The 24,540-nt window shown below is 43.2% G+C and overlaps 1 protein-coding gene across 1 annotated transcript in view; it reads left to right on the top strand.

Annotated features, from left to right (window-relative positions):
- The window catches only part of CSMD2 (CUB and Sushi multiple domains 2), a 916,375-nt gene that overhangs the window by 140,263 nt on the left and 751,572 nt on the right, over positions 1-24,540 (top strand). The gene's annotated exons all lie outside the window — the stretch shown is intronic.

The following is a 24,540-nucleotide window of genomic DNA, read 5'->3' as shown; positions in this document are numbered from 1 at the left end:
CGCCGGCCCCCACCCCTGAGTGGTGGGTGGGGGCCCTAAAAAAACAATAAGGGGGGGACCTACTGTCCTCCCCCCGGCCCCCACCCCTGAGCGGTGGGTGGGGGCCCTAAATAAAGAGAGGGGGGACCTACTGTCCTCCCCCCGGCCCCCACCCCTGAGTAGTGGGTGGGGGCCTTAGATAAGAATGGTGGGGGGGGACCTACCATTCTCCCCCCCGGCCCCCACCCCTGAGCGTTGGGTGGGGGCCCTAGAAAAACAATAAGGGGGGGACCTACTGTCCTCCTCCCCTGGACCCCACCCCCTGAGCGGTGGGTGGGGGCCCTAAATAAAGAGATTGGGGGGCCTACTGTCCTCCCCACCGGCCCCCACCCCTGAGCAGTGGGAGGGGGCCCTAGATAAGAATGGTGGGGGGGGCATTGGGTGGGGGCCCTAAAAAAACATAAGGGGGGGACCTACTGCCCCCCCCAGCCCCCACCCCTGAGCGGTGGGTGGAGCCCTAAATAAAGAGAGGGGGAGGACCTACTGTGCTCCCCCCAGCCCCCACCCCTGAGCAGTGGGTGGGGGCAATAGATAAGAATGGTGGGGGGTACCTACCGTCCACCCCCCGGCCCCCACCCCTGAGCGGCGGGTGGGGGCCCTAAATGAAAATCCCCCCCCAATCAAGGTGACTAGGGGTCCCAAGCCCCTAGTCACTCCCCCCCCCACCCAAATCAAACTATCCCCTACCTACCCCCCTCACCCTAAAAATAGTGAGGGGGGAATAAAATAACTAACCTGTAAAAAAAAATTAAACTTACCATTTGACGTCTTCTTTTTTCTAAAATCTTAATTTTTCAGCCCCAAAAAAGGGCAAATAAAAAGCCATCATACCCGTTGAACTTAAAATAAAATAAAAAACCAGAGCGCAAAAAAAAAACAGACGAAAAAGAAAAAACCCGAGCGGAAAAAAATAATCCATCTTCACCCATGGAGGGCATCTTCACCCATGCCCCGCTCTGCAATAAGGCTAAGAACACTCTTTGGATGGTGGGTTTAAGCCAATCAGAGTGCTCTTTGTCATTTTACACAGCGTGGGAAAGTTCTTTGGAACTTTCCCACGCTGTGTAAAATGACACAGAGCACTGTTATTGGATGGCTTGAAATCCATCCAATCACAGTGCTCTATGTCATTTTAAACAGCGTGAAAAAATTCCAAAGAACTTTCCCACGCTGTGTAAAATGACACAGAGCACTGTGATTGGATGGTTTTCAAGCCATCCAATCACAGTGCTCTGTGTCATTTTACACAGCGTGGGAACATTCCAAAGAACTTTCCCACGCTCTGTAAAATGACAAAGAGCACTCTGATTGGCTTAAACCCACCAATCAGAGTGTTCTTAGCCTAATTGCAGGGCGGGGAAAGGCTTTATAAGCCTTCCCCCGCCCTGCGTAGCTCAGTCTGCGCGGAGCCCTCCATGGGTGAAGATGGATTATTTTTTTCCGCTCGGGTTTTTTCTTTTTCGTCAGGTTTTTTTTTTGCGCTCAGGTTTTTTATTTTATTTTAAGTTTGTCGGGTATGATGGCTTTTTATTTGCCCTTTTTTGGGGCTAAAAAATTAAGATTTTAGAAAAAAGACGACGTCAAATGGTAAGTTTAATTTTTTTTTACAGGTTAGTTATTTTATTCCTCCTTCACTAATTTTAGGGTGAGGGTGGTAGGTAGGGGATAGTTTGATTTGGGTGGGGGGGTGACTAGGGGCTTGGGACCCCTAGTAACCTTGATTGGGGGGGTTTCATTTAGGGCCCCCACCCGCCGCTCAGGGGTGGGGGCCGGGGGGACAGTAGGCCCCCCCTTTATTGTTTTTTTAGGGCCCTCACCCACCACTCAGGGGTGGGGGCCGGGGGGGAGGACGGTAGGTCCCCCCACCATTCTTATCTAGGGCCCCCACCCACCGCTCAGGGGTGAGGGCCAGGGGGAGGACAGTAGGTCCCCCCTACCTTTATTTAGGGCCCCCACCCACCACTCAGGGTTGGGGGCCGGGGGGAGTACAGTAGGTCCCCCCCCACCATTCTTATCTAGGGCCCCCACTCAACGCTCAGGGGTGGGGGCCGGGGGGAGGAAGTAGGTTCCCCCCTATCTTTATTTAGGGCCCCCACCCACCACTCAGGGTTGGGGGCCGGGGGGAGCACAGTAGGTTGTCCCCCCCTATCTTTATTAGAGCCCCCACCCACCGCTCAGGGGTGGGGGCCAGGGGGGAGGACAGTTGGTCCCCCCCCTTATTGTTATTTAGTAGGTCCCCCCCCTTATTTTACATGCTTTAAAGCACGTTATTCCAAAATTATGAATGTTAGATGATTTATGCCCTTTATGGATTAAAACCAGACTCTGCATCAACTATGTAATTTTCCATGGGAGTTTTGCCATGGATCCCCCTCCGGCATGCCACAGTCCAGGTGTTAGTCCCCTTGAAATAACTTTTCCATCACTATTGTGGTCAGAAAGAGTCCCTGTGGGTTTTATTCGCCTGCCTATTGAAGTCTATGGCAGTTCGCCAGGTTGGCACGTTCGCGAACATTTGCGGAAGTTCGCGTTCGTCGTTCGCGAACCAAAAATTTTATGTTCGCGACATCACTAATTACACATTAATGTTAGAGACAGCTCTTCCTTAAGCAGTAGAACTGGTGCTGCAAGTCTTGAGTTATGTTGGTTGCCAAAACCATTGGTTACTGTTTATGTTCAGAAGCTAATGTACCATAAAGTTAAAGAGACACTGTAGGCACCCAGACCACTTCTGCTCATTGGAGTGGTCTGGGTGCCAACTCCCACTACTCCTAACTCTGTAAGTGTAATTTTTGCAGTTTTTTATAAACTGCAATAATTACCTTGCAGGGTTAACTCCACCTCTAGTGGCTGTCTACTAGACAGCCACTAGAGGTCTCTTCCTGGTCCATAGCACAGGAAACCTGTGCTAGAGCGTCGCTAAGCGTCCTCACGCTGTGTGAGGACTTCCAGCGTCGCTCAAATCCCCATAGGAAAGCATTGAAATTCATTTTCAATGCTTTCCTATGGGGAGACCTAATGCACATGCGCGGAATTGCTGCGCATGCACATTAGGTCTCCTCAGTCGGTGGGCGGGATCAGTCTCGCCCGCCGGCCAACGGAGCCAGTAGGAGGAGCGGCGCGGAGGAGGAGACAACAGCGAGGGACATCGTCGCTGCCTCAGGTAAGTGACTGAAGGGGTTTTCACCCCTTCAGTAACTGGGGATTGGGGGGTGGGAGGGAGAGGGACCCTCCAGTGCCAGGAAAACGGATCGTTTTCCTGGCACTGGAGTTTCCCTTTAACAATGTCTTTTAAAATATAATGTTTTTGATGGACAAATCTGCTTTAGTGATACAATGTTATTTACATCACTTGCATTTTCAGATTAGGACGTTAAATCAAGGAAAGAGTTAGACAATGTTTAATCTGTCAGCTTGTTTCCGATAAACTCTTCTCTGTCATTTTCAGCTACGTTCTCTTATCTTTTAGGTGCATACATTAGTTTTGTGAAAGTGTTCGGAAAGACTTGTAGAAGTCAAAGAATTAACCTGATTGTCCAGTAGCCTCTGCTTTGCCAGTGCAGCAACCTATCATGATATTGTTTCTCAAGCAGCACACGTTTTAAAAAAATATGGCCTTTCTTCTCCTGAAAACCAGGAAAAGAAATGTGAGGTTTATTTGCAGACATTGAGAAAATTAACAAATTTACTAAAGTCGGTAATGCACGTCGGCCAACTAATTAAAAATGTACACTTGCTGGTTCCATTTTGTCTTGCATGTTTTTGTTGTTGTTGTAGAAACAGTGTTTAACCCCTTAAGGACACATGGCTATAGTCAACAGTGCTTCCAATCATTGATTGTTTCCTCTAAATTTAGTTGTTTTATGCTATGTCTCACATATGTCGTCAACGTGGTGTCATATTTTAAGTCACCAGTTGATGTACTAATACAAGGAAGTCTACAAGGAAACGTGTATTTTTGCTTGCTAAATTGCAGTCACACATTGCAGATCCCTCTGCACATTGTAGGATGGGGAAATCTCAGCTAACATATATCCCTGGAATCAATACAATAGATTTGTATAGCTATTTCTGATAATAGATTGTATTTCAAATTAAAACTAGTGGATGAAATTGTTCTGATCATGGTAGTGCAGGGCAAGGGTATAAGGACAGTTACAGGGGATAGCATAACAACACTTTGCTGCAGGACAGTCAGCTACTAGGGAGTGCTGAGACCCAGGATACCAGATTGATGCTACATCACCCATCACACACTCTGAATGCAAAGGTGGGGGTGTAAGGTTTCTTCTCTCACCTCACTGCTACTTCAAACCTCTACCCACCTCCCCTTCCCTCTCTTTCCCATCGTTTGAAATTCATTCAATTTGCTCTTTCAAACCCTTCTCTGCTAACATTGCTGTTATTTATTGTCCCCCTGGTTCCCCTCTCCTCTTCCTTGACCACTTTGCTGCCTGGCTACCCTATTTCCTCTCTTCTAATATTCCATCCCTAATTCTCGGGGACTTCAATATTCCCATTAACCCACCTTTGACCTCAGCAGCCTCCAAACTACTTTCAATTACTTCCTCTCTCGGGCTATCACAGTTGGCTAATTCTCCCACCCATGTAGCTGGCAATACCCTTGACCTCATCTTCTCTTATGTATGTACAGTAGCTAATATCTGCAACACTCCATTTCCTCTCTCTAATCAACACCTCTTATCATTTGCTCTCGAGTATCCTCTCACCCAACAACCTCAGCACAACTCCCCTCAACTCAGGAGAAACCTTAATTCTATTGACCTCCAGCAGCTGTCAGCTGATATTGATTCGTAACTGCTATCCATTCCTTCCCTTTCCTGTCCCTCACTGGCCATCTCCACATATAACACTACATTCACCTCTGCGTTGAATGCTGCAGCACCGCTACAAACAAGCACCTCAATGAGGACACGCCCCCAACCGTGGCATACTAAATTAACACGCTACCTGCAAAGATGCTCCCGTTGTGCTGAAGGTTCCTGGAGGAAGTCTCGCACCCAGTCAGACGTTCTCCATTATAGATTCATACTGTGTTCATACAGCGCAGCCCTTGCCCTTGCCAAACAGTTATACTTTTCCTCTCTTATTAGTTCATGCTCCCGCAATCCCAGGCGTCTCTTTGATACCTTTAATTCTCTTCTTCGCCCTGCTGTGGCAACCCCCCAAACTAACCTTACTGCTGATAGCTTTGCATGTTACTTTACGGACAAGATTGATAAGGAAATAATTCTCCCCTCCTTGACGTTCTCTTTCTCAACCACTCGTAGATCATGCCTTTCCTACCCTTCAGACTTTCTCCCCGGCTACTGAACAAGAGGTGGCTGGTTTTCTCCTTTCTTCTCGCCCCACCACTTGCCCGCTTGATCCTGTCCCATCTCACCTTATCAGATTTCTCTCCCCTTGTCTTGTGACTTCCTTAACACACATCCTCTACTGCTCTCTCTCTTCTGGTGTTTTCCCTGCTGACCTTAAACATGCCACTGTAGTACCTATACTGAAAAAAAATTCTCTTTACCTGTCCTCCCCCTCTAACTATCGTCCTATATCCCTGCTCCATTTTTCCTCAAAGCTTCTGGAAAGACTTGTCTTTACCCATGTGTCTCACTTCCTCAATTCCAACTCTCTCCTTGACCCTCTTCACTCTAGCTTCTGCCCACTCCACTCTACTGAGGCTGCGCTTATCAAAGTTACTAACAACCTAATCGCAGCTAAATCCAAAGGCCACTATTCCATACTAATTCTTCTTGACCTCTCTGCTGCCTTTGACACCGTTGATCATGCTCTCCTACCTCAAACTCTTCAATCACACAGTCTCTGTGACTCTGTCCACTCGTGGTTTTCCTCTTATCTCTCCCAATGCTCATTTAGTGTCTCCTTTTCTAATAATACCTCCTCCCCTCATCCTGTCTCAGTTGAAGTCCTTGGGGTTCTGTCCTTGGTCCCCTTCTATTTTCTCTTTATACTGCCTCTCTTGGCAAACATATTACCTCTTTTGGATCCTATTACCACCTGTACGCTGATGACACCCAGATATATCTCTCCTCCCAGGACCTCTCTCCTGCCATCCTGCAATGTGTCACTGCTTGCCTTTCTTCCATCTCTGACTGGATGTCCTTCCACTTTCTGAAACTCAATCTCTCTAAAACTGAGCTCCTCCTCCTCCACATAAGTCCATCCTTAAGTGCTCTGTCTTTGTGTCATACTTGATTCTGGCCTCACCTTTGAACTTCACATCCAGTATGTTGCCAAATCCTTTAGTTTCCATCTTAAAAACATCCTCTTTCTTACGCAAGATGCTACCAAGGAGCTTGTTGCACCGCTACAGTCTGTAATGAATGCTGCCACCAGACTGATTTTCCTCTCTAGTCCGTTCTCTCACACCTCACTCCTCTGTCAGTCCTTACATTGGCTTCCTGTATCCTATTGGAGTCAATTCAAGGTACTAATGCACACCTATAAAGCACTGAACAATCCCAGCCCTTCTTATATCTCTTCACAGATCCATAGGTATGCCCCTTCTCGTTCTCTCCGCTCTGCCCATGACCTTCTCGTGTCCATTGTTTGCACCCGTACTGCCAACTAACGCTTGCAGGACTTCTAGCGGGCGGCTCCTTTCCTATGGAATAGCCCGCCTACCGCCATCAGACCACCTAGTCTTCAATCCTTTAAGAAGTGCCTTAAAACCCATCTCTTTAGGAAAGCTTATTGCCTCCCAGAGTAACCTCTACCTTACATACTTGCTCTCTCCTAAAGGACAGCACTCTACTCTCCCCTCTAGCTCTGCTTCATTCCCACCTTATTTGATTGCTATTTCCTGTCCTATTGTGTTTTACACCCCGCCTCCTATAGACTGTAAGCTTGTTTGAGCAGGGTCCTCTTTGACCTATCGGTCCTGTAAGTTTTCTTGTAATTGTACTATTTATAGTTAAATCCCCCCTCTCAAAATATTATAAAGCGCTACGGAATATGTTGACGCTTTATAAATGGCGATAATGATAATAATAATAATTAGTGACCACTCCAATTATGTCGCCCAAACTGGCCTTCCCTCTGTCCTTATAATGCCCCTCCCTCTCCTCCTATAGTGTCTCTCTCCATACTAATCTTAGCTTTGTCCCCTGTTGTGTCTCTCCTTTTGTCTCCCCATAGTGCCTCTTTTTTGCCCCCCATTCTGTTACTCTCTCTCCACATAATGTCTCTTCCTTGTCCCCCTGATAATTTCTCTCTCACTCGCCACATTTCCACTCCATGTGCCCTATTTATAGCGGCACTCCCTCTGTCCTTCCATTGTATCTCCCCCACTGTCCCCCATAGTGCCATCCACAATGTCTCTCCCTATGGGCCCTCTATTGTATCTCTCCTTCTCTTTCCTCCATAGAACCTCTCTCACTGTCTCACACAACGTCTGTCCATCTGTCCCCACACCCAGTGTCTCTGTCTCCCCATCACGCCTCCATACCATAGCTACATTGTGCAGTACTGTTGCGCTATCTTTTTTTCAGACTCCATACAGTTGCTGTCAGAGTAGGGAGAGGGAAGATGACCCTACCTCTTTATAATAATAAATATGCCATAGGTTCATATGGTGGAGGATAAACTGTATGGGGAGAGCACAACATTAAGCATTGAAATGTCAGCCACACTATAGATAGAGTGATTAGTGCTACGACATTGGCCTGAGCATGAGTGACAGAAAGGTAAATGAGGATGACAAGCTCTAGCCCCTGTCTGAGCTCAGGGCCCATTAGGTAATCTGGCTATTTTCACTCATCCTTCTAAATTTACCATGTTGCCCAAACTTAAAAATATACTAGAACGTGCAGGCTTGTGTCACAAACAACATTTGAGACTATGGGGGGAATTGACCAAAGTGTCATGTTTGGAAAAGAGGTCCAAAAGTGGGACAATCACCATGTAAACCAATGAAATCAACATGAAGTTTCCAGCTATGATTACTCCAATATACATCATTTTACCATGTTTCAAAACACAATACGTTGAAAAAAATCTCACCCATTTTATTCAAATGAATATTCTTTTAATTAATTTCCTTTCCTTTCCTTGTAGATTCTTTCTATGCCTCTTGCACAAAAGACTGGAGTTATTATGATGGATTGACAAGGGAATTGCAGTTTTTAAGCCAAAAAGTTTACCTGGAAAATAGCTAGTTTGAGAAGTTTTTTTTCTGGCTATCATGGCATAATTTATATAGCTACCTTGTCAATTGTCAATAAATCCTGGTTCATTAAATAATCCTAGACTCGGAAATTCTGTATAATACTTTGAAACTACTAAGCACGACTTAAAATTCATGCATTCATAAAAATAAAATCACTTTACAATTTTACTAAGGGCAGGTACCTCCATAGGTCATATGCAGAATTACTGGTTGATAGAACGTGTCAGTCTAGTCATATTTCTGCCAAGTGCCACTGACACTATTGGGCACTTTGGATAGTACCTCCAGTGATTTTTTGACACTTGTTGACAGATTTGTTTTTCACTCCAGGTGTTTAATACAGTAGGTGAAACGCTGCCAAAATCATCCTAGCTATGTGTGCCAAAGTGACACATTTACATTCATAGCCAATGCCGTCGACCTTTAATAAATCTACCTTAGGATGTGTTGACTGATAAGAACTGATTATTCCACCAAGTCTGACCTTTTTCTTGCACTTATGTCTATACTCATTATGACTATTTCAGGGTACTTCCCAGAATTAACCTATTTACAAAGGATCCACTGTTCTGTCCTATTGTTAGGAACATTGTTAGAAATGCAAGAGAAGATTATTTTTTGCAGACATCAGGAAATTGTGTGTGCAGACTTTGCACATTTTATTTATCATTGGAAAAATAAATACTACAAAAAAAATCCAGATTTGAGAGTTGTACTTTCTGGGGCCCAATGTTTAATACTTTGAGCTTTGACAGATGATGTTAGTGAGACTCATGGGAACTTGACATTCAGAGGTAAAGCACTTTATAGGGCTTTAAAAATAAACTACCTCTTACCGAGCAGTTGTATGGTATGAACTAAAAGACACAGTGTTTAATATGTTAAGAGGAAAATGTAGACTGAAAAACAAAATTTGTGTAAAAGCTTTAAAATAAAAATAAAAATATATATATATTTTATATATGTGTATATATATATATATATGTATATATATATATATTTAAATGATATATCAACCCATAATGACTTTACCATAAATGTACGATCCCATCAATATGCAGAATGTTTACAATGTTGCAGGCAAGTTGTTGATATTGTTGACATGGAAGTGCACATAGACATTTTGTGAATTAACTCTTCAGTTAATATACACTGCTGATACTTGGACAGACTTATTTAAAAAAAAACAAAAAAAACAAGTATGATAGACTGTCAGGTTCAGTATTCCCGCTAAGTTTATGACAGGTTACACAAGTCAGCGTACCATATTTAAAATGTAACATCTACTGATACAGATACAACGAAAACTGTGAACAAAGGAGAAGACAGGCAGTTAGTAACCACACACATTTTTTGCTTCCCGACAACACTTTAGTACAGGTGTAATAGGTCTGGCATGGAAATTTCTGAAACTAGAAGCTGGTACTGTACTTAGTATTAGATGTTATGATGTAAAACACATTATGGTAGCCGATGAATGCAGAAATGCTTATGCCATAGCTTTCTGGAGAGACTCTCTACATAAGTTTATAAGATTAATCACTGTTTGTTCCCTTCCCCCAAGATTTAATTTAATTTGAGTTGATGTTTACAAATACAAAAAAACTAGTCCTGCGCTCAGACTCCCATTACTCCTGGGCGGAAGCAACGACCATAGTACACATCAGCCCAAATACATACAGTAAAAACTAAAGAAAAAAGTTACCTGCGCTCTTTCCACATCCCTATGCATATTTAAACAAATGGAGGTTTTTAGTTACCTCCAATGGCCATGAGAAGGTATGCCCACCTGCCACGTCAAGCCAGACCTCTTAGGTGGGTCCTGCGCTCAAACTCCCATTACTCCTGGGTGGCAGCAACGATTATAGTACATATCAGCCCAAATACATACAATAAAAACCAAAGAAAATATCTTAAATATATATATTTTATAATTTTTTTTATGTTGTTTTATTGAAAAGGTATTTTGCAATACTAAACATAAAAAACAATATACAATCATAACAATTATATAAAATAAGACATAAAATGAAACAATAATAATAAAAACAAACATAAAAAAATGCAAGAGAGGGAAGAAATAAGGTGGAAAGTATTTTTACATGACCCAACCAATAATAGTACAATTCAATAGAAAATAAGAATATACAATTTCCAATTATCATATCCTATACATAGAATAATTTGCCTCGGTATTCGGAAGTATACTGCATCCATTGTCGGTTTCCAGCTCACACTGTAATGATATAACTTTCTCATGAAAAAGGCAATGAAACAGATGTTTTTTATTTTTTATTTTTTATTGTAATCTGGCTAAGATTGTAAAGACACGTTTATTCATTTTTTGGGTTGTTTTTACTAGGTGTCACATAATGTTAGGCTGAATTGCTCCATTGAGATAATTGTGTGTCTCGAATAGACTGCTCTGCTTATTGCATGTAGGTCTCTCCTGTATTATTTCCCATTGTACTTTCTGTTTTTGTTTCTTGTTTTATATGTCGTGAATACAACGGTATGATTTTAAAAAAAAAATACATATTTATAAAAAAAGGTTTGTTTCCTATGCTCTCCCTGTTAATGTATTAATGGGGAGGTATAACACTTCCCTTGTACTATTGTGGGGGTTATATTGGTCCCCATAGCTATTTTTAATTATTTTAATAAGGTGGCTGGCCAGCAAGTGCTGATCAGGCACCACGTGATTAACCCTCACACGGGGTGTCTGTTTCAGCTGATTCTTGGTTTCACAACCAAATTTCATCTGAAATAAACAAAATGTTTAATTCTGAAAATGTAGGTTCGGAAGAATAATAAAATCTCACTGTTCACAATTCTGCACAATTACACAATAATAAATGATAAGATGTACACTACACACAATATGTAAATATAAATACACAAAATATATGGCATTCAGAGGTCTATTTATTAAGAGTAAAGTTATTACAAGAAACTGGCACTTTAACGTAATTTAGGAGAAGAGTCGATTCCTGGTTTACCATTACCATTACCATAACCTTTAAATGATCCAGGGGCATTAGTGGGTCAAATAATTGAGTGACTTCCTTCCTAAAGTCTCACCCCTGGTCCCCTCTCCAACCACTCCCTTGCTTCTCTCTGACCTCATCCCTTAACACACCTCTTGACACACTCACAGTTACTTGCAGACACATAAACACAGATACATAGACACAGGCACACACAAGATAATGATGGACAGACACAGAGGCACTGGCACACACATACACAGACAGTCACAAAGAGACACAGACGGGCACACACAATCACAAAAGGTACACAGGCAAAGACAGGCGCACACACAGGCAGGTACACACAGGCACACACAGACACAGATAGATACACATAGGCACATGCCGACACATACACGGCACAGACTGACACACACAGATAGGCACACAACCCATTCGTGTCTTGGTGTCCCCCTCTATTAAATCCCCTTAAATCCCATATTTCCCAACCTTGATGTACCCATTTATCCCACACTTCCAACCTCTGAGGTCTCCCTCTGTCCCTATAATTTTTATGCTTGCGTTGCTTACACATCAAGATGCACATCAAATTCCTGTGAGACAATTGCTCTGTATGTGGAGTCGGATGATGTAAGATCCTATCCCTGTTTCTTCAGATACAGTGCTGATTTGCCACCCTACTAAGCAATCCATGGCTGTCAATTTAGGGTGCATCTGCTGTTGTTGCTGGTCACTTGTATGACACCATGATGTAATGTAATGCTGGGCAAGCCGGAATATCTGCTAATCTCCCTTGTCTGCCTTTTTCTGCAATAGTGCAGCCAAGCCCCGGACTGTCCCAAATTGTTTTGTCTGTTTGGGATTCCCAGTCAGAGAGAAAGATTTGGGGTTATAGAGTCCCACATTTGGGGCTGGTACCCCCGCTCCCCCCTTCCTCCCTTACCCCCCATCCACCACCACCTCTGAATTACTTTAGAGGGTTTTTCTTTGATTTCCAATGCTTCTCATGCAGATTCAGCAAAGACAAAGGTAAACATGTGCAAACGGTTAAATCACCAAGTAAAAGTCCGTAAGATAAAAGGTGCTCTTTGAAAGACAAATGTTGAATGTCATAGAGTAGGTGTAATGCATATTTCACTTAAATAAAGTGCAGGTAAATTTGGTTGATAGTTATGTGCTTCAAAGTGCTGACATTTCCATGATGGCACTACTGTATTCTTGGAGGTTTGTAAATTATTGTTAAAGTGAAAAATCTATGTGGTACACTTTGTAAGTATTTGATGGTTTTCACATTTTATAGAATTAAAATCTGGAATTAAAACGGATTTTAATATGATTTACATGACATCCCTGACATTTTGAAGACAGAAAACACATTTTATGGTGAAACACCAGCTAATTAATCCCTTAAGGACCATATGACGGTCCAGTGCAGGGCTTTAAAGCCCAGTGAAGGCATAGACTGTCATGCAATAAAAATAAAAAGAACACCAGGTATCCCCTCTGTCAGTTGGGGCCACAGTTAGTGGTCCAAGACTGACACATGAGCTATATATATGTGCAGGGTTCAAACTGAGCGCTGTACATAGCCCTTTAAATAGTGCTGCTAAGCATTCTTACTTAGTCTCGGTATTTCAATCACTGCCCACAGCCTGCTGCCTTCAAAGATCAGAGGGTTCCCTCTGTCAGTTTTGGACAACTATTAGTGGTCATAGACTGACAAAAAAGAAAAGTGCAAAACTCAAAGTGAGCGTGGCACATAGCTCATGCACAAGTACCTTTCTGTTTGTTTTTTATTGTATGTAATTGGGCTTATGCATACTATAGTCAATGCTGCCACTGTAGCGGGAGTTTGAGCACATGACTTATTTTTGTATGTTTGTATTTGCTTTAGTATCACACAGTTATGTTACAATTGGTGCAACCCACCCCATATGTTCCCTATTAAGGGTTAATAACTGTGTAGGAGGATAAGGATCCAACCTGACAGACGGTTTCTGAGATATGGGTGAAGTGTGTATTATAAGAAAATAAATTAATTGAGGGATTCTGGAGACATCATAATAAACCACTAGGCTGGCTGAGTATTTTATGAATGTCTTCCAAACCTTGTACCTCACTATTAGACATTGATCAATCACAACTCTAAAACCATGTGCCTAATATCGTGTAGGTCTCCCTTGTGCTGCCAAAAAAGCTCTGACATGTCAAGGCATGGACTCCACAAGACCTCTGAACGTGTCCTGTGGTTTCTGACATCCAGACATTAGCAGCAGATCCTTAAAGTCCTGCAAGTGGCGAGGGGGAGCCTACATGAATTGGATTTGTTGTTCCAACACATCTCACAGATGCTCAATCAGATTGACATCTGGGTAACTTGGAAACCAAGGCAACATCTTGAACTTTGTCATATTCCTCAAACCATTGCTGATCATTTTTTTGTAGTGTGGTAGGTTGCATTTCTACTGAAAGAGGCCATTGCCATCATGGGAAATCATTGCCATGAAAAGGAGGACAGGATCTGCAACAATCCCTAGGCAGGTGATACATGTCAAGTATGAATGTCCACATGAATTGACATACGCAAACGGTTAAATCACCATGTCCACATGAATGCCAGCAAAACATTGCCAAGAGCATAACAATGCCTTCTCTGCCGGCCTGTCTTATTCCTATCGTGCCTCCTGCTGACATCTTGTAAACGACGCACAACCACCTGGCCATTCACCTGATCTAAAAGAAAACGTTATTCATCAGACCAGAATTTTATTGCTCCATGGTCCAGTTCTAATGCTCATGTCTCCATTGAAGGTGCTTTCGGTGGTGGACAGGGGTTATCATAGGAACTCTTACCGGTCTGCGGCTACGGAGTCGCGTACGAGTCCTTCACTTCCTAGGCGCATCAATGAGCCTTGGGCACCCATGACAGTGACACCAGTTCACCGATTGTCTTTCAATGCACCACTTTTGGTAGGTTCTAACCACTGCCTACCAGGAGCAACCTACAAAACTTCTCATTTTGGGGATGCTCTGACACATTTGCCTTGCCTTTACGCTTTGGCCCTTGTCAAAATAATCTTTTCACTTGCCCATTTTTCATGCTTCCACCATATGAAATTCAAGGACTGACTATTCACTTGTTGCCTGATATATCCCACCCCTTTGCAGGTACCATTGTAACGATACAATCAACATTATTTCACTTCATCTGTCGATGGTTTTGAAGTTTTGGCTAATAATTGTAAATATATATATATTAGTTAATGTTTAGGGTTAGAAAAAGGCAATAAAAATAATTAGGGTTCATTTCATCATCATTGGAATGTCTCCAGAAATACTCAGTGGCATTATTTTTCCCCACACGGCAGGAGGTATAATTGTCCCTTAATATACTCTTTACTGTTGTGTTTATTTATTTATTTTTTTATTTGGGTTTAGAGCAAGAGTTCCTTTCATCTTAGGGCAGCGCCATGATGTACATTTCTAGTCTGCTCGAGATTGGCACAAGTTCCACCATTGGGCACTGGGCAGTAGTTGATGCTTGTGGCAGCTGTCCTTCATTCATTCCCATTCTCTTTAAGGATATAGCTAAAAGGGAGCCGAAGAGAGAGACTCACGCTTTTACCCTCTCCTGGCACTTCAACTTCAGAAGTGGAACCAAATTATTGGTAGCACCTACAAATAGTAACTCTTACTAATCTCTGGCAGGACATGAATATTCAGGTCAACCCCCTTCATAATGCACATGAGGCATTATGGTTTTCAATTCACAATGTGACATCACTAACATGCAGTATGGAATATGAAAACATGACCGGCTTGTTCAAATAAATAGCTATTATGTCATATATAACAGGGTATGAATGCTGACTATTTCCGACGTGAATTGTTCATTCTTTTTTCAAATATAAGCTTCCTCCACACAGCTATTCTATTTCATTGTAATATGTGTCACTGCTAGAGTTTAGCCTTCAGGCTTAAATCTACTAAGCTCAGAAACATATCTTTAATTATAGGACATTAAAGGCAACTAGAAAGCTTTAATATGGCTGAGTGCTTTTATGTTATTGCTGTTTTAATATACAATGTCACGCCTTACTGCCCCTGCAAACCTTTATCAGTCTAATGACTCTCTATGGCAATGGTGTGATTAATGTGTAGACATCTTTATCTCACTGATCTATACGTACAAAACAGACACTTGATTACACATGGGATAACACAATCAACTGTGAAAACTATATATATAAATCAGGGGTGGGAGTTTACTCTTGTTTACTAGTCTTCATTAATTAAAACAAATTTAGAACACAGATTGAAATATACTGTATGTCAATATTGTACTTATAGTGATTGGTAGAGTATCTGTGTTATATTTCTAGTTAACTCTTTGACTTTTGCTTATAAACTTCAAAGATTCATAAGTTCTGGTCTTTGTTTTTGAAAAACACCGCTGATTTTCTTAGTGTTTCCAAGTACATGCACATGTCAACTACATTTAATATATCTAGTATGACATCACACCCACATTGAAACCAACCTGTGCTGCTTATTTATGGGTAAATGGTCAATCTGTACTTTTAATTTTTGCACAACCTTATGCTGGTGGTAATAACTCTGCATATAACAATTTAATAAGTAAAGTTTGTATTCTTGTTTGGATTTATTATTATACAAAGTATAATGCTGTCTGTCCCTTTCTGTTAACTCCATTGCTAGCTACAAAGTAAAAAGTCCCGACGCGCGTTTCACGGAAAATCGGCTCATCCAGGGGCCAGGGTCCTTCCCCTGGATGAGCCGATTTTCGGCGAAACGCGCGTCGGGACTTTTTTACTTTGTAGCTAGCAATGGAGTTAACAGAAAGGGACAGACAGCATTTTTCATGATTACACTCCTCCAGTTTAGTTCTAGCTTAATTCTAATACGACCTTCAGCAAGTAGCCGTTAGAAATCTTAGCCGCAGGGACGCTCTATGTTGTGGTTTAAATTCAGCAGACAGCAATGTTTTCTCTCAGGTATGAAGACAAGGAATGGACACAGCAGAAATACAAGCTTACATATCATAAGTATGACAAAATACTGTTCCTCATTTTAATGGGGAAAAACACAGATCTTATAACAGAATTCTGTACACATCCAAAAGGGGTTGTCTTTACATAATACAGTCATGTCCTGTCAATTGCATCTTCAAAGAACTTAAAGCACATTTGGCATTAGCTGGTCAAAATGTGTTACTTGATTACACAAACACTTCCCAATAGTCACAAAGACAAGGTGTTAACAGGATATCCAGTGCAGGGGTGGGAAACAAGAGGAAGATCCAAATCAGGATCAAACGCCAGCTGTTATAATAGAGCATCCTGACATTACTTAATCAATTGTGTCATTAATCCATTTCACTCTATATGTAGGAGTTTTATTCAGTGAGAAAAGAGACGTTGGAGCAAGATAGTGGTTGTTACTACCCTAGCCTCCTAGCACAGTACTAGTCCTTTTTTCGTTATAACTCTCACAGACAGTCTTTGAGGTCCATTAGCCGCTGAGATACATTTTGCAACACTTAGGAGGTGTATATATATTTTTTTCACCTCCAGGGTTGTTTAGGTTATGGTTTTTACTTTTGGGATTATATATTGTTCACTTCAATTATCAATTTATTTATTTATTTATTCACTTACCTTTACATTATCCACCCTTGTTGCCAGTACTTGACCAGGGTTATTTAACCCCTTATTTCTGACCAGATAGGTCGTTGATTATAATTTCGAATCAGTATTATTATTTGCTATATCAATTGAAGACTTGGATGATTTTAATGTCTTTATTAAACGTTATATTTTAAGACCAATTATGGGTTGCTTATTATGTACTAGCTCCAGTTAGGGAGTTGAGAATGAGAACCTTTTTTTGGTATCTCTCCCTCTCCTCTATGGATTGCCAGTACTTTCTTTTCGTTTTGTTTAAATTACCTACAGGGGTTACCCCCCTAATCTGCTAAGAGCAACCTGACAATTTCTCTCTACTCCTTTCTCCCCCCTGTGTTTTGATCTGTTGAGCAAATTCCCAGATGAGGATTCTACAGGATGCCCCTATTGCATTTAATTTGTACTGGCTTAGAACACTTGACCGAAAATAGTTCTGCTGTATATATCATAAGATTTTTAAATATTTTCTACATTTAATAAATTTTCTTACAATATAATCAATTTGGAAGCAAACATGATAAGGTTGCTTGCTGTGTTAACAGATAACATACCTATCAACATGCTGGGTCCACGGTACAGGAGAAAATTATTAGTTTGAATTAATGCAACAGTGCTCTATTTAATGTGTTTGTTCATGAATATTAAAATACCATAAGACAGGTGGCAGAGGGGTGCACAGGGAACCCTCACTACAACCAGAACAAGTAACTGCTTACATTGCTAGTGGGGTTGCCATGCATGAGGGCCCTGCTTGGATCTCTCTACACTGATTTCCCAGCTCCCTTACACCTTCTGCTCTGATGCTGGAGCCAGGATGTGATGTCACGCCAACCTCAACATCAGAGTAGGAGGGAACTGGACAATCAGTAAAGACACAGATCTAGGCAGCTGCCCTCTGGACCCTAGAGATAAGGTTCCTCCAGGAGCGTACTTGCCGGTGGGAGGGTCGCTCACCCCAGGTGTATAGGAATATGTGTTTGTGTTAGTATGTGTGAATATGAATGTCTATGTAAATGAGTGTGTATATAAATATGAGTATGTGTGTGATTTCCTTAACAAAAGTGGGATGGGGTTGCATACTGAGACACAAAGCTGCCAACAGCCCCAGGTGACATGTAACCTATGTTTGCATTTGGATTTCAGATAAGAAAAATGAGTCTGGGTGAGCCTTTCCGTTAACCACGACCCACAAGAACAAACAATATGAAAGTTAAGTGTGTGTATATGAATGTGTGTGTGTGAGTTTGTGTGTATAAATATGTGTGTTTATAAGTTTGTGTATGAGCCTGTGTATTAGTATGAATGTATATGTGTCAGGGTACCTGAAGTCTCTACCTCGGAGGAGGTTAGACTTCCCGACGGCCGTTCTCTCAGCGGGGCTGATTCATCCAATCCTCACAGCTCTCATAGTCATTCCCACGCCGGCCGCGAGAACCCCACTTCCTTTTATGACACGACGCTCAGGAGCCGACGTCATGACGGCAATCACATCCCGACCTGTCAATCTAGTTCGGAACAACCAATCAGGGCTCGGCAAGGGCGGAGTCATCAATTAAAGAACCAGGGTATAAAAGAGGGATGTGTGTAATGGTTCATTGCCCTGTCGTGGTTCTAGCTTGTCTTGTTCCTCAGTGCTCTTATGTCTATTGTTCTATTTGGTTTTGACTCGGCTTGTACTATCGTTCCTGTTTACCTCTCGTGTCCTTTGACCTCGGCTTGTCTCTCGCTTACCTGTTCTCTCGTTCCCTCGACCTCGGCTTGTCTCTGACCATTCTTTGCTTCCTCCTTACGTTAGTCCGGCCATTCTAAGGTCCGGTATACGTACTCCTCTCCTACTCTGCGTGTTGGATCCCTGTCCCGATCCTGACAATATGTGTATATGAGTCTGTGCATGACAGGCGCATAGTCGCCAGATGGGCAGGTGGAATTCCCCTCCAAAACTTACCCCCAAAACACACTGACACTGATTTATGGGTCAATATATCCACAGCTTTATTAATATTGATAACTATGAATTAAAGTCATTGTCCAGCCCCCATCCCACTATATAACATCATATGTCCCCAAAACAAAAGGCAATAGCCCATTCTTTCTGTAAGTATAAATAACATCAATAACATTAATAACAAACATCATAAACATAATATAAGTGCCAAACTTTGTGAAATAACCACAGTAGGGGCATACCCGGATACCCCTTCCGCACACCAGGTTCTGAGCCACCACCGAGTTTGAAACCTACCAAAGTTCATAATGAACCGTTTGACCAAACTCTTCACCAGCAGCCTAACTGCCCTATTCTATTTACACTACCCCAGAGCCTATTTTGTCCCCTAACTTTTCTCTCTCTAGCCCCTCCGCTGTGACATAACGGGAGCTAACACCCCTTACCCTTACAAATGGGAGGGTGGAAGGGACAACTTAGGCTAGGTAAGCAGATTAAAAGTGCCTGCTTCTAAAATGGCTGCCTATGTATACTGGGCCAACCCCCTTTACACTCTAACTCCACTCCTGTTTTGTCCCCTAACTTTTCTCTCTCTAGCCCCGCCACAAGCTCAGACCTTGATCCCTTAAGCCGTCTGAGCTCCACCACCCCTAAGGAACAAGGCCCTACTCAATGCTTCTTGGAACCCCAGATTTAAAAGATTCAACCCCTCGTCCGTGAGGTGGACCCCGTCCTGCCTAAAATACTCAGGCAACCTGTCCTCAAGCTCTCTGTGCCGAATCACCACCCCCCGACCTTTCTAACAAAACTGGCCATCAGGCTATTCACTTTACCCCGGCAGCGCTCGATAGTGGCTGTATCCCTGGAATGACACCACTGAAGTCGGGGGACCATTTTGGACTAGGCGACCAAAACCCCAGGGACCAAGTCCCGTAGTCGGTTAATGTCCTGTTTCATCCACTTTACCAATCGTCTTTGGGACACCAGGCCCAAATCGTTGCCCTCAGCTTGTAATAGCAGGAAATCAGGAAACCTTCCCCTTTCCACGAGCCTAAACATTGCCCCAATAACATCGTCCCAACTAGCTCCCCGGTAACCCAACCACTTAATTGCGATCTGGTTGATCGGAAAGCCCAGCTGCTGTCCTTGTATACGAGCTGCAGCCCTCCTCTTAGCCCAGAACACGAACAAATGTCCCATGATCCACGCAACTCGACCTGTGGAAACAAAACAGAACTATCAGCCAAGAGGCCCCAGCAGAGAATCCCCAAACCCCTTACTTGAATCACACCATCATCCCCAGTCGCATGTAGGAGCGAAACCAAACAGATTCCCACCTCCCTATTTTCTTCACCAGCTCATCGCCAAGCCCCAATCGCGTGGCTTCTGTAGCTGCCCCAATCCGCAAGAAGTGCGTCCGAATTGTTCTCCTGAGCCCCAACTGAAAAATCTGCGCAAACTGGAAGCGCGACAGCGCCGAACAAGCTCCTGGGTGGTTTCTTGTCCGTGCGCCTGTTCGGTTCCTGAACAGAATAGATCCATTGCATGAACAAAGTGTTTTCACATGTTTTGGCAGGAGTCTGGCAAGAAGGCCCCTCCAATAACACGTGGTAGAAGCATTTCTGCCACACATCTCCCCCCCTCCAAGAGAAGACTAACCAGGTACCTAACCTGTTGGTATCTGAGTTAGTCGGATAGCCCACCCACAACCAAACACTGGACCTGTTGAACTCTGGTGCGGGCTCTGCCCCGTAGCCAGCGTTACAGCCGGGTAGATCGGAGGGTCATCCGGTCCTGGACTGAGGACAAGGGGAGGGCAGAGGCCAACTGCGCTCAGTCCTGGTGCCAATGCTTCTGCTGGGGAAATCTGGGGACAGACCGGCTCTGTAGCAATGTGGTAGGTGGGACAGAGGCCAGCGTCACTCTGCCCAGATGCCAGCTCTTCTGTTGGTAGGGGCGAGTGGGGACCACTGTTTCCTCCACTACTCCCTGGGCCTGATGGGGACTCTGCTGTGGCTGCAGAGTGATGGCACCCTCTTCCCCCAGGTACTCAGCAGGCTGTTGGGGAGAAGAGCCATCTGAATCCACCACAGCGACCACATCAGGTTGTTGGGGATCTGGGCCAGCTGCCCAGTATCCCTGTGAGTCTGGTGCAGAGGCCCCGGTCCCATCTGCACTATTGGGATCAGGAGTCCTGTCCCCCTGTACTTGGGGAAAGGGACCAGCTGTCTCCTCTCCCCCAGGTATCTCTAGCTGCCAATGGGGAGGGGGACCAGTTGTCTCCTCTCCCTGTAAGGTAAGTTGCCGCTGAGGAGTAGGACCGACTGTCCTCCCTTCTGGTATCTCCAGCTGCAGTTGGGGATCTGGGCCAGCTACCCAGCATCCCTGTAGGTCCGGTAGAGAAACCTTGGTCCCATCTCCACCTGCCATTTGGGGGTCCTCCCGGGACCAGTCTATGAGGTTGCTCACCTCTGGTTGCCTCCCCTCCCCAGGACGCTGGTAGCTGTACACTGGAGGGATCGGCCATCACCTCCTCCTGGAACTCAGGCTGCCGCAGGGGAGGGAGACCAGTTGTCTCCTCTCCCTGTGAGATGCCCTGCCGCTGGGGATTAGGACCGACTGTCCCGCTCCCAAGGATATGCGTTGCCCACACACTTGCCAGCTCCACTCTGAACTGGAAGTTCCTCTCCACTATTTCTATTGTGCGCTGTACATATTTCTCAGGAGGGTTAGGTCCAAAGAAAGCCAGCAGCCCCTTCAATTCTACCATGGGGTTGCTATATCACTATACTCCCCTGGGATTATAATCACTTGCTCTTGTAAGAGCAGCCTGCTTTACTCTCTGGACGAGGAGAGGTCAACCCACTAGAAGCTGTATCCTGGTCTTGGGTCCAGGGTGGGTGGAGGGCAGCGAGACCCAAACCTACCTGTAACACTGAAAGTGGGGACTACACTGTTGATGGTGTCTGGTGGAGTGCTTGGAGTACTCGGTTAGCACTAGGAGCATTGATAGGCAGAGGCTATCGGGGTGCTAGGCGGTCTGCCACAGCGTACATCCCAACATTTTACATTTATGAGTGTGAGTGTAGGTGTGGCCACTTACTAAAGACACTTTTTTCAACTAAAAGTAATTTAGAACAAGAACAATGTATCTTATTTACACAGACTGATTTCCAAACACATTTATAGTAGTTTAAAGACTCATTACTGTGAGTATTATTGCTGAGGAGCTCTGTTATACACTCAGACGCATCAACAATATGGAGCTCCCAGAAAAGTGAGTCATTAGGATATAAAAGATGGAGAGAGGGATTACATAGGGATAGTTAAGAGGAATGCTTTGGGGGAGAATTATCAATGTGTTATTTTCTAAAAAAAATGGTGCCTATTAAGAGAGTCAATCACCATGGAAACAAGTGGGACCACCAGACACATTTCATTGTAGATGCATCTTCCTTTACATCTTTTCACCCTGTTTCGGAATACAACAGTTAAGATAAATCTCATCAGTGGTGTCTCATATGTACTGCAGGTTTATGTGTGTTTTAAATTTACCTCAATTGCACATCTCATCTCAGCATGTGCTTTTATATTTTTTTACTGAGTTGGATAAAACTTGAACTATGGCCAACTCAATAATTACAGTTGGGAAAATAAATACTTTTTACATTATATTAATTAAATTACTCCAATAATATTTGGTTAGAATAAAAATACATGAAGAATTAAAGGAAAAAAAAGGTTATGGTTTCATAAGAATTCAATATACATACATAGTGAAAATATATGTTTATGTATTGCAACATAAAATTGATCATTGTGATTATATTAAATATTAGAAATGTAGTATAAGAAGACGACAATATAAACAATAAAATAAATATGCTAGTTAATGGGAATTTGTTAAGGTTAATTATCTGAGCAGCGTTTTGGGCCACTTTCTTGAGCACCTACATTTGACCAACATTGTATCTTTATAATCAATACAATTTGTTAAAGCACTAACATGTTCTATAGCGTTGTACAAGTAAAGCTGCAGTGTAAACTCACTAGCCAAATGTAATGAAACACGATAAAAAACATGACTTGTGGGAGATTACAGTGGATTTCATATAACTGGCCCATCATGCAATTCCACAGGAATTCTGTTGAGATGTATAATATGCTGCTGAACACCTAGGACTTTGTTGAAGCTCTTGTTCAGCAGAAATATGAATTTGAGATGGGCCCTGTTGCTCAGGAGGGAATGACAAAGTACTGGGTATTAATGATTTCTTTATATTGATCTTAACTGAGCTCACTAGACCAACGATGGCTTAAATTAACAAAGCTACTTCTGAGGCTGCCCAAGATCAGCGGGGGGACCTGTTCATGGGGCTTGCTTATATCCTTTGTGCATTTTAAGTACTTATTTACCTAGAGAACTGATAGGATGAGGATAATGATTTTTATAAATAAAGATTGTTGACATCTGGCTACATGTAATAATCTCAGCTGCTCTTTCATGCCTGAAATTCTGCTCTTCGTCACCTGCATGAAATCTGAAATACTTTGGATGGTTGTATCTGCTGTACCCACCTCTCTTGACGGGTTCACTCTAACCACATCACAGTGTAGTCTACTGCTCAGATCCAGCAATCACAAACTGTAGGTATAGACATATAGACAATCAATAATGAAATGCAGTAGAATGCACGATTTCTAAGACAGACTAAGCACTGCACAATAGCTCTCAACGGGATATAATGCTATAGAGATTTCTAGAATATTAAGTGACAGATTTATATTTATTAAAATGTTGCCCTCGTTAAAACAATGCTATTAAAATTGTTACTGCTTATTCAGTATAATAAAGCACATCAGGGGCGAGGCCAAGCTGCTGACCGGGTCTGAAGCTGTCCTTCATAGCTCTTGCTCAAAAACTCAGAATCTTAGCCACCCTGCATTTTACCGATTCCATCTCAGAATTTGTAAGACCTGGGCAACAACAGCGACCTTCAGTCTCTCCAATAAACCAGATATTGCATACCAGGCTGACACCTCATGGCAGATTAAGTCAGGTCTAATTTAATTAGAGCCTCATCAGCTACTCGACATATGGGATGGCAGAATAAAATCCTACTTCATGCTCCTGTTAGGAGGATTTTGTTGGTGCTGACTCGCTTGGACTGGTTGCTGCTCTCCCGCACAGGATGGGAGGGAAGGGAGGTATCCTGGCCCAGTTACTGTTACAGAGTTATAACGTCCTCACCCTTTATCAATTTTTTTGGTGTATTCCCCTACCAGAGTGGAGGTTGTTGTCAAATACTGTACTTTGTGGCTGCTCTTCAAAGTCCCACAGTCGTCTGTATTGGCTGCAGCTGGAGGCTTCCATGGAGCTTGCATCTGCTGCTTCACATCTTGATACTGTAGTGTTCCCTTACAGCATCCTGAGGCAGGCCTCACAATAAGGTTTGGAAGGGACCTGAAGAATATGTGACCTATGTGCTGAGAGCCCTGATGTGGGGGTGGACCTTGGTCCATGGTGGCCCAGTGAGTGCTGGACTGGGCTACATCTGGAGTGGAGGAGTGGCTGGCTTGGAGAGAGGTACATAGGGAATACTCAAGGGGTTTCAGAATATGTTGTGGAACTTCCTTGGCCATGGGTCGCAGGTGAGC

This window comes from Pelobates fuscus, chromosome 1, assembly GCF_036172605.1.
Source record: "Pelobates fuscus isolate aPelFus1 chromosome 1, aPelFus1.pri, whole genome shotgun sequence".
Classification (NCBI taxonomy): Eukaryota; Metazoa; Chordata; class Amphibia; order Anura; family Pelobatidae; genus Pelobates; species Pelobates fuscus.
This window is presented reverse-complemented; position numbering and strand designations above follow the sequence as displayed.